Here is a 12408-nt window from a genome sequence, read left to right as displayed (position 1 = left end):
AGTTATTTAATGACACTGTATCAACTATTAGGTTATTTAGCATCGATGGTATTGGTGTTGGTGAGATGGTATTTGGCGAAATGAGGCCGAGGATTCGCCATAGATTACGCGACATTCGTCTTATATTGGGGAAAACCTTGAAAAAACCCCAACCAGGTAATCTGCCCGAGCGGGAATCAAACCGACGCCCGAGCGAAACTTCAAATTGGCAGGCAAGCGCCTCAGCTGACTGAGCTACGTCAGTTGCCACTCTTCCATGTTCCCCTCATTTTCTTCCTCGATGTGGACTTATACAGATATTTTTCTGAGTGATTTTGGCTGGTAGGAAATCTTTGTCTGGGAACATATCAGGACTAAAAGGATAAATTCCTGTAGCAGAGAAGGCATGTTATGTTCTGACTTTTCAGTTGTGGCAGTTCTATTGAATGCAATCTTGAACAGGCCAGATATTTGAATTTGAGTAACAGAGCGTACAGAATGGGTGCACAATCATTTCTCAACTTCTTCAGCTTATATTTTCTTAAAAGGAACAAAAATCACTCTGCCTAATGGCTGCGCCATGTGACTGGAGTGTGGTGGTAATGACAAGAGAACTATGTTGCTATTTCTATAGAAGTCAACAACAGAAGGGGAGCCATGTGAAGCATGTTTATCAATGATGAGGAGAACTGGATCATCTGGAGACAGTTTCCCATGTTTAGAGAAGTGTTTCTGCCAGTCTTAGAATAGTTCTGAATTCATGTAACCAGACTCGGAAACCAGAAGTAAGGTGTCCACAGTAGCATTTTTAAGAAGTTCTGGTCACATGTGTTTTCTGCAATATATACAGATGTAGATGCCTGTTGGATTGAGATAATCTGTCCTCCCTCTTCAGGCTTTATTTTTGCGGACCATTTCTTTTCTATAATCTTTTTGCTGTAAGAAAAATCCTAATATAAACAATAGCACGTGACTGAAGTGAGGCTTCATTGGCCGCTGTTTGGCGCCATAGATTCTCAGTACACGTTCACGCCTAATGTTGTACATTCTGTTTCATGTTAAATATTTCCTGTTACTCGTCAAGTAGGCCTAACCTCATTACTATGCATTCATTTGCTTAAGAAACATTTACTTTATAATTACTCTAATTAAAACTCACATAACTTATTATATACATTTAAGACTTTGTTTTTCTCCGCTTTTGATAGGGTTTCTACTCTTATGTTTAATAACCAAACACACAGAGGATGCAGAAGCGATACTTCAGTACCACGTGCTTATGTGAACAACTACGTGCTCAAGTGACGCCAGCTTGTTACAAGAACAGACTACTTTGGTATTACTGTTGGTATTCATCCGCATTCATAGTACATAACAAAATATAAAAGTAGCTTTTCTTTTACATATCGTTTTACATATGAGTGAAGTTATATGTTTCATTGTATTTAACAACTAGAATTCAATTTTTTATTTTCAAATAATACAAGATGATAGTTTCCAAATACGGACTATGTTTTCCTGCGTCGTGTGAGTGTTTTGACTGTGAGCCAATCACAGGTATGACAGCCACGTGCTTGTGTTTACATTAGGATTTTTCTTACAGCGAAAACAGTATATCTTAGTAAATATCTTCAGTGATTTTTAGGCGCAGTTGAGACTCCTGTCTCATATATATTACAAATGCGATGAAAAGTTGTTTATTGCTGTCAGATCTCTGGGACAAAATTCGGATAGAATAAAGGCATTTAAATGTTTTCTAACTATACCCGGGCTATTGCAACCTTGCACCTGACAGCCTTGCGTAATGTTGGTAATGACAGATGCAACATTGCCACAATGACCTCTCACTACACAACAGCTGTTTTAACAGTGGCCGCTCGTGACCAAATTATTTGGCGGGGCACAACTTAAAACACTAATATTGGATTAATTGAACCCATAGGTTCCTCACTACACGAACATCAGTTTGCCATACTGAATAATTGCTGAAAATTTCAATAGCAAAATGTAAATATAAAAAATGCATTATACACTAACCTTTCTATTTATAGATGAAGTCCATTCTTCGATCCTTAGTTCGAACAAATACTTCGATAACTCGCTGGTTGAAGTTAGGAATCAAACACACCATTTTACTCTCATTTGAAAACATTGCTAATGCTGTCAGTCTTTCTTGGCGCGAACTCTGCTGTCGAAATCTAATTGCCTTCCAATTGCCAATGGCATGTATCATGATTACTTGCTACGCCTAGCTCATTTTACTTCTTACATCACTTCATTATTTAATTATTACCCTTACACTATATTTATACATTTCACAACCTTTGTAACACTACGATCTTCTCACTCTTTTTTATTTATCCTTTTCAGTATCCTTTGCCACTTTTTCTCCACTTACACACGATTTTCTTAAATTGTAGGTTGGGTTTTTTTTACTGTTACATATTTGCTTCACACACTCTGCTTGTTTCTCAGTGTCAGTATTATTCGACCTATCTCTTCTTTTCCCTTTATCTTCATTCCTGGCCTTCTCTTCACCAGCTGACAGTCTTCATTTCCCTCTCCTCTTGCTTGGCCTTGGGATGACGTCATCAGTGCTTTCCTCCAAGTCTTGAAGTCGCTATTCCCCACTCTTTTCCTGACGTCATTCTCTCCATTCATTATCTTCTTTGTCACCCCTGTTAAGGATCTTGGCCTCATGCCTGTGGCATTAATGGAATCTGCTGTTTCTAGGTGTTTAATCGCATCTGCACTCTCTTGTGTTCTTGACCATCCATCTCCATCTGTTTCGACCATTTCCATCCTTGAATGTAGTTGTGTATATGGAGAGATTTCCATCAAATAAACATATTAATAAAATACCTACAATATTTGAATATAAAACTTATGAAATGTAACTTACGTGAATAATAAAATGGTTATGCCTGATGTCTTTTGAAGATTGAGAAGAAGAGTGTCTGGCATAGGATCTGACCCACCAACCATCTCTTCAGGATTCGTGCTGGTAAGAAGTTCCTTTCTCACCTTTTTTTACATTGCTCCCAGGGCCCTTTAATCCCAAGGTTTAGGCCTGATGCCTTTTTTTTTTTTTTGCGTGTTTTGCTGAGATATGCCAGAACTGTCGGCTCCCTCATCTCCTTTCCCAAACTGAATTCTTTCAACTGGAGAGTCCCTGTCTGTTTTGTTATCATTATTTGTTTGTTTTAAGTACTTGGTCTCCATTCTGGTCCCACGAGTAGGAGAGAAGGGGGCATATGTGGACACTTTTTACATTTACTTTTTTGTATTTTTTCTGTGCATATATATATATATTACTAAATTATCAAGGAACAGTTAATATGAAGTGTTTGGATAATCCCATACAAACTTATTTATGAATTGAGTACTTGCAATAAGGTCATTTAATTTTTGTATTTCCTACTGTACACTGTCCACATGTGCCCCATCCTGTGGTAGATGTGGACAGTGAGCATTTTTTCATGGGGCAGTTGTGGACAGACCTTGGACTAATGATAATGCACTAAATTTACCAAAAGAATAATATTTAATTACTTAAATAGGCTGTAGGCAGCTACAAAATGTAACAAAATAGTTAAATCAACTTTCAGTTCTTGCTTCGTAACTGCAAACAAAAATTATCTTGAAATATATAAGCCTACGATTTTTTTAAACAAAACTAAATTTACTACTCATTCTTCATCAACTCACAAGTGAAACACTAAAATATACATGACTGAATAAACTTATCCATATTGTACTTCAAAAAATTAAATGAAAAGTTAAAAAAAAACCAGTTGCTCTTGCAGTACAACCAATTTCACTATAATGTCTGTTACATCAATGTCACTTAAATCTAAGTTGTCATGTTTTATAAATTTGTATGAGTCATCTTGTCTATTCAAAACGTTTACAACAAACTGTGAAGTATTGTATTGTATTGTATTTGATTGCCAACATTTACATCCATGTAATGTGGACCTCACAATTTTTAAACTGTGAAGTAGAAATCTTTTCTTTTATTTGTGCTACAAAGCACTTTTCACTTTTTTTGGTGTTCAACTTAACAAGCACAAAATCATTGACACAAATATTAGTTCCATCATATTTAATTTTTCACCTTCACTTTCAGAGAGACTATCACCAGCAAACTCAAAAGGATTAACTCCTGATTCTTCACTTAAATTATGATCGATATCACTTTCTGATGATTCTGAACTTTCAATCAACTTCTTTTTTTTCTTTTGCATTTTCTTCAAGTCTTTGTGTTCTAATCTTCCTTTAGGCCGACATGCTGCCTTTCGTTCTTGTGCAATCTTTTGTTTTTCTAACTCTGCTGTCAGTCTGTTTTTTTCAGGTGTGTCTGCTAAAATCCACATTGAGCCTCTTTTCCTTGCTTTTCCATTATTTTTGCGAAGCTCAGCTTTTGGAAATGGCCTGACTTGTTCTGGAGTGAGTGAATGATTCTGGTTACCTGCCATACAGTTTTCTGTAGGTGTTGGTTGTTTAGTAGAGGTTGATGGCTGAAACAAGTCTTTATCAGCTGTCATTCTCTTCATTCTATTTCCTTCAATCACTGCTGTAGGTCTACTTTCATTGCTGATACATTGGACAGGAGATGCTGGTTGATCTGTAGCAAAGGAGCTTAGAAAGTCATCCTTGGAGAATATGTTCCGAATGAAGGGTGAAATACCAGCCTTCTTGAATCCAGCAACAATATTCTGATTATTAAATGCCCTTTGAAATGGCTGTGCTGAGAGGGAAACAATATCATAAATACTGACAGTTTTACCTGGGTGTTCACTTATCCACTTATTGAATGAAGCTTTACAATACCGTAGTTTTTAAAGGGACCAAACACAGAAATATCAAGGAGTTTAAGGCGGTGAGTTGTGTGTGGTGTAAATGGATGATCTTATGCCAAACTGAACCAAGTATCATAACACATATTTTGAGAAAAACAGAGTTAACTTTGTAGGCTTATAGCAACTTAATCACTTGGAATTTTGAATTTGTCCTGAGCTCAAAATATTCATGTCTTCTAAAAAAAGTTAGACTTTATAAGAACACTTGCAGCACATCATTACATTCCACAATCTTGAGCTTAAAATTAAATTTTGACATAGTTCACTTTGGCATAAGATTTCAAATAGATTTTGAAAGTAATAACAATCATACAAACTAATGTAGCTTCAAATAATACTGCTATAATAAACAAAACAACTGTTTGAAATCGTGGAACTCACATTAACAGCATTCTTAATATAGAGAAACATTGCATATGCATTACAAAAAGATCCTCCACAAGTTTCCTTTCCAGTCAGGTCCAATGAACTCGTTAAAAAAACCAACACAGTTACGAAAAAATAGAATATGACATTCAAACAAGATTTTACAATATTTCACTAATTGTCTACATCTTCATATTCACTGATGTGCTCATTAGTTTCTTGCAATCCATGTTGTGAAGATGCTTGCAGTATTGTATTGTAAAATGGATGATAGACTGGTGGGACATAATGCAACAAGCTTTTGATGTCTTTCAGTTTTTCTGGGTTAAGTGACCGACCCAGGGGATACAATGTGGTTTGAATTAGATTTCCAAGATTACACAGGCGGCCATGTAGCCTCTTACTGAAATTTACTTGTGAATATTCTTCAATTTCATTATGTGTGTATTTGAATTCCATGATTCCTGGTTTCTTGGTTAAGAATCTAATTTCTTTTATTCTTAACCATTGCACTTGGTTTCCTGCTAGACTCTTCTTCCTATTAACTAATGCTTCTTCGAGCACCTTTGTACTTTTGAAGTCTTTTGATTCCATTCTGACAACTTCAACCTTCATCTTTTTCACCTTTGATTTTTCAATTATTTCAGCCCATTATGACGGAACATAAACTTCAGGATGATAGTGTAGCTTCTTTTCTATGTCCCCAAATTCACTGTCATTTGGAAGAAATGAGTGTCCTGGTTCAGGAAACTTGTGCACAATTTCTCCAATAGCATTTTCAGGATTTTGAACTAAATACATCCAAATTGAGGCCATTTTGAAGTTCCTGTTCTGTCCTCCACAGGAGTCGGACCACACAGTTAGCATCTTGTTGATCTTATGAGTTGCAATATATTTTAATTAACATGATCCAACTTCCTGTGCTCCTCTAGATGCAATGCTTTCGTTCCACACATGCATAATTCCTTTGCTAGATGAAACATCCTGTATCCCAAAATTAAAACAGGTGAGTTGTCTTTTGTAATATGCTACTCCAGTAGTCAGCTTTGGAAGAAGCATTGCTTTCTGTAAATCGAATGTTAGTGCAGTGAGATTCTCATCTTCTTTACTGTGTTTCGAAACTTCCTTGACACAATGTCTTGCAGGTTCTACCCTCCGATGGTGTAACTGTTGTTCTTATTTCAGATTTTGTAACAACGTATCTTCGTCTTCAGTTCTTGTTTCTTCAGTTGCTTTAATCCTCACATTCAAAGAGTCGCATGTCTGGCAAGTATCTTTCAGAGGAGGCTTGAAGCTTAAATTAAAATCTCGCCTGAATGCCTTCTCATAGAGTGTCTGACTGGGAACTTTAAGAGTGTCATCTTCCTCTTTTAATTTTGTAATGATGAACCGTCGCTGGGTCTGGTAGGACTTTTGATTGCTGAAATAAATGATAAATATCTGAATTATACCAAATAACCCTGCCCTGAAACGTTATGATCAGGATGGTAATCTGCTTGTCGAGGTACTCGAGTAACAACACACATTACCTATGTTTAAGACAAACATTTATTTAGCATAGACAACCAAAATAACTTCTTCACACAGAATATATCTTCCTTACAGAGTAATGTTAATCAAACCCAACTAGTTACCTTACATTGATAGTTACTTGTCCTTGCTGACATCCATCTTGTCGACCCATCTCACATATAACCAATACTCAACACACACATAACTGTAACACTCAAATTGGTCACCCCTTAAACTTCACACAACAATGGATGCCTCCATTTTGAATTCCATTCTCGTCAAATACGTTTTGCTGTAATGACTAAGTAAAACGTAAACCAAAACTAAGTAACTGAACTTCTTGTAGTCTGTGGTTGACTATTAGTTACATCACAGCTTGAGATACAATAACCTCAAGTAAAATACCGACCGGTATTTAGGTAGAGCTGACTGCACTATACGTATTTCCTCAACGAATCTCTCCCCGGCAGATTTAACTTAACTTCCACATAATCAAACCCGCTACTACACAACTTCCCTCAAGGAAGGTCCGACGCCCATTGACGCCCCAACAGTGTTCATCTTACTGAGCCTGCCGACACACACTCGACCTCAATGAGTCCGTATCGCAGACCGACGCTACAACCAAAATAATAACCATGTTGAGTTCATTCTTCTCAGAAAAGATACTCGAACCCAGTTCGATATCCGTAATTTTCTAAGTTTCACTTGCCACATGTATTTCTTCCGCGATCCAATCGCAGGTTCCCACAACTCGTTCAGCTATGGTGCTGCGAGTAGAACTATCGAACCCAGTTCGAGCCCGTGCACTTGGAAACATTCATAACTGCTGGCACACATCCGACCTGAATGAGTCCATCCAGCAGACTGACGCTACAACCGAAATAAAAACTGGCGTCTCTATCTTAACCAATCAGAATAAAATACTAACTGCTCCCTCACCAATTATAAGTAATCACGAGATCCCCTCGCTTAGAAGTACGTGCGGGAAGATAGACTTGTAATGGAAGAAAAGAAGGCAACTAAAATAGAGCAGAAGATAAGACTGAAAATGGAGAACAAGCCACCTATGGAGAGTAAGAAGAACTAAAACAGACAGAAAAGATATGAGTCATCTATGAGGAGAAAAGGGAACTAAAACAAAAAGAAAAAGATAACAAGGATAGAAAGAAAAAGAGAAAATGGAAGTACATGGTAGTGTGCCGAAACATAAACGGCACATTGAATAATCTATACATGAGGCTTAGGTTGATATTAGTATCTAAATAGGTACTGCTTAGATGACATTTCCCTGCAGTAATGACTTGATATGGTGGGAAAACTTCTAATATGTTCTTGAATGCGATGAACCATTCCTTCTGGAGTTTTGTTGTGCGGGATATGCTTTCCCCTTTGATCAGTCATGGAGCCAGTCTTCAGCTTGCACAGTGCTCTATGTACTCTAGAACTGTTAATTTTTAGAGTATTTAAAAAAAATGTCCTTGCATATTTTTTTCTTCAAGTCCATTACCATATGGGATGTAGTAACACCTAGACAACTGCTTCTGTGATTCTTTATTCTTTGACCGCCTTCTTCCTACTGGTTCACAATTCACTTCTCCAGCTATTATTGATGTCTGCATTTCCCAAGATCTACAATCATAAAATATATTGAAAAACTTTTTTCTGTCCTCAATCCCAACTTTTTCCCAGCACCTAGCTTTACATGAACATTTGTAGTCGATGAAGCCTTTCCCTGCTATAACTTTTCTTCTACAGTTAACATATTCCTGTCCTGAGTTTCGTTTCTGTTTTCTAACTGATTCCTTCCACTTATCTGGGCAGGTTTTCTTTCTCTTTCTTTTCAGAATTTTATTTTCGTCTGAAAAAAAAGAAAAACCTTATTTAATTAATTATGAGGTAAAATTGTACTACTATTACATTTTTATCCCTTTCAAATAAAGTGACGAGTTAGTTAAATGAGCATGGAAAAAAATATACTAAATGTCGTATGCCAAAGTGAACTATCTTCATTTCTCGACTTATACAGGCATGACAAGGAAATTTTGTTGTTAACAAGGAAGTTAATTTTAGTTGGCTGTTGTTGGTTGGCCACAATGAGCTTTTCTTCCATTTATAATCTCTTGAGCATGTGCAGTGACAGTTTGTGTCCATGTTCACACATAGTTCACTCTGGCACAAGTAAAATGAAACATAACCTGACACAAAACTATAATGAAAAATATGTTGTACTAACCTTCAGAAGACGTCTCAGCGTCACCTGGATTATAAAGATCAGACGAACTTGAACTAAAAAGACCTGTTTCACATTCACTTTCAGGACCTTCATTATTTGTTTTCTGACAACCACTTGCGCGGGAACTATCTCCAAGAGACGCCATTTTTTACTGTCATTTAGTTCGGTTTGGAACACTGCCTGCTGGATCACATCCTATGGCGGCTTATACTGCCTGCCCAATCAACGTTTATGCGCGAACAGCCACAAAGTGGCAGGTAATGACTTTGCATATACTGATAATGTTAATAACCGTGGGCACTGCGTGCCACCTAGCGGTAAAATAACTTTGATTGAGCAGGCAGTTTACGCAGCTATAGGATGCGATCGAGCAGGCAGTGGTTTAAAGTAATGCTACCAACCTTACGTTAAAGAAAAACAGTTGAATATCGTAAGCCAGAGTTCAGAAATCACTTAGTTCACATTGGCAGAAGAAAGTAACTTTATTTTTGCGTATAACATTATAATATCGCGATTTTTATAAAAATGTCACTTAGTTCACTTTGGCATAAGACCATCCAAATGTTAGTAATACTATTCCATTTCTCGGCAATACAAAATCATTCATTCATTCATTCATTCATTCATTCATTCATTCATTCATTCATTCATTCATTCATTCATTTATTATATTCCATAGATCTTACATGGGCAATGAAGCTTTAAGATGTGGAACAAGTCAAAATTTTACAATATTACAATTACAATTTTTACAGTTTTACAATTTAGTAATTTTCTACAATGATGAGACGAGGTCCGAGGATTCGCCATAAGATTACCTGGCATGTGCCTTTTGGTTGGGGAAAACCTCGGAAAAACCCAACCAGGTAATCAAATCAAAGAGATGAAATGAAGTGATGCTGAGGACTCGCCATGGACCATCCATCTTCAGTGCCATGGCTGGGGAAAACCTCGGAAGAAACCATTCAATGAGACCAAAGGGAGATCCAACCCAAGCCCGAACGCAGCTCCCAGCGAGTCTGCTGACTGAGCTACATCAATGGCTCTACTAAAAGTATACAATACATATCCAATCAGATTATTAAATTTACAAACGCAAATGATCATTCATCAGTTGAGCTATATGTATAATACAAAGCAAGTAAGTTAATTAAATTTAAGGCATAAACAATTCAATCAGTTGTGATCTACAGAAATTGATAATACATATCATGCAAACTACTTCAAATTACAAACACAAACAATTTATCAATAGAGCTATTCAGATTACTGTTCAATTTAAAGCATATACAATTCATCGGCCAAAACTATACAAACATATACAATACAAAGTAAGCAGATTAATTCAATTTACAAGCATACTTTCATTAAGCTATACAAATTTGTACAATAAATATCAAGTAGATTAATTCAATTTATAATCATAAACAATTCATCAGTTCAGACTATATAGACTACTATACAATTCACAGCATATACAATTCATACATTGAGCTATACAGACTATGAGGCGGTCGATGCTGGTGTTGCCCAAGACGCCTCTCTTTGCCCTCGGCTGTCAGCCCCGTTGTGTATGGAGAGTAACTCGAGATTACTCTGGTAGAGATGAGGTTCCCAGATCAGCTGTAAACGGTTGGGACATGAGGTTTGGGAGATGCGCTCGTTGCTTGGAATGATGTACGCGGACACACCAGAAGTTGTTGGTAATAAATCTCGATGAGAACGTTTATTATTATGAAGTATTGGTTTCAGATTAGCAGAAATGCATGTCCAAGTGTATAATATACTGCTCTCACTGCCCACAAGTTGGTAGACTAATTTCCGTATTTGCGTAATTCTATGTTTTATACTATAACACCGGTAATATAATGGACAGTTAATAACGTGATGACCATTTATTCCAAATGTAATAATAATTACGAGAAGAGAATTCGGACTTACAAGAATGATACAACACACGACTTCTTCCTATACCCACTAAAAATTCTAAGTCCGTAAATTGTTATCCACGCCGTCCCCTTCCAAGTTAGGTTCGCCGAGAATATGTGGAGTGCATCCTTACCGCACGCATTCTATCTGCTCTCTGTCCATCTGCCAAGTCTACCCTCTACTTGCAACCACGAATTATCCTCATCTCGCCCTTCTATCTATAAATCACGTGTCTCTATTATGAATCCTGATTGACCATGATTACTCTTACGTCACTTAAGACGCGCTCTTCAAAAATTGTTCGTTAACTAGATCCTCCCCCACTTCCGGTGTTTTCTGACAACTCTCTAAAATATTCCAGACTGTCTCCTTTTCGAACCTGGCTTGGCGTCATCTAGCTGACCACCCGCAGGCAAAGTCCACGTAGCCCCCCAGCGGTCGACTCCACGCCTGGACACATGTTTCTTGTCCGCTTAGCGTGGCTTCGGCATTTCTGCCCAGCTGTTACTTCCTTCTCATTCTGGAACTTTCTTACATGCCTACGCTTCCTATCCATATAAGAATATTAACAAGAAATACTAATCAGATGAAAACCTCCTTATCCTATACGAGGAACCGTCTCAACTACCATTCAATTTACAGCATATACAATTCATCAGTAGAGCTATACAGACTAGTATTCATTTTAAAAGCATATACAATTCATCAGCCAAACTATACAAACATAAATACAATCAAATTAGTTCAATTTACAAACTTATTTTCGTAAAGCTATACAAAATAGTACAATTCATATGAAGTAGATTAATTCAATTTATAAGCTTAAAAAATTCATCAGTTGACCTTTACAGTATACTATTCAATTTACAGCACATACAACTCATCAGTTATGCTAAACAACAGATTAAAGGTGAGCGTTCACTACATCGTATCGCACTCATCGGACGAATCGTACAGATCAGAAAAAGACTATCTTTGCTGTAATTGTTATGTAACCGCGTTCACTACATCTTATCGTACGCAACGGCTCTTGGCAAATCCGTCCACGTTTCTTGGATGGGCAACTTTTCCGATGCATGTGATCATGGCCTTCTTTAATAAATCAATTGTAATTGCTAAACTGTTGATATTATGTTATGCCATGTTCAGTGGCGCGCCAAAATGGAAGATGGAAAGCTTATTGCTTTCGTAGAAAACTACGAAGTATTATATAATTTAAGGCATCCCCATTACAGTAATCAACTGGTAAGGGACAACATCTGGGACAAAATTGCTAATACAATGAAAATACCAGGTAAGTAGGTCATCAAACATTTTAAATGAGGAGCTTTTTTTCAACACTTAACATGTACAATATACGAAAATACACTTCAGAGGCCAAAAACTTACTTTTCTGCAATGAACAAAATATGTTCTATGGCGAAATATTCATTTTTTTTTTGCAATCGATTCGTGTAAATTTTTACCGAAGAAAAATGTTCGTTTTTCACAAAAACGCATATTTGTAGCATTTTCTAAAAATGG

General features: G+C 36.9%; 1 protein-coding gene across 3 annotated transcripts in view; it reads left to right on the top strand.

Moving 5' to 3' along the window:
- The window catches only part of LOC138698133 (protein HGH1 homolog), a 108640-nt gene that overhangs the window by 68558 nt on the left and 27674 nt on the right, over positions 1 to 12408 (top strand). The window contains exon 8 of one of the 3 annotated variants that reach the window (XM_069823888.1): positions 2920 to 3252. The exons of the other annotated variants lie outside the window; for them this stretch is intronic. The gene's annotated coding sequence lies outside the window, so the exon portion shown is untranslated. Of the gene's footprint in view, positions 1 to 2919; positions 3253 to 12408 lie in introns of those variants that run through there. 3 annotated transcript variants of the gene reach the window in all.

Source organism: Periplaneta americana, chromosome 1 (assembly GCF_040183065.1).
Source record: "Periplaneta americana isolate PAMFEO1 chromosome 1, P.americana_PAMFEO1_priV1, whole genome shotgun sequence".
NCBI lineage: Eukaryota > Metazoa > Arthropoda > Insecta > Blattodea > Blattidae > Periplaneta > Periplaneta americana.
This window is presented reverse-complemented; position numbering and strand designations above follow the sequence as displayed.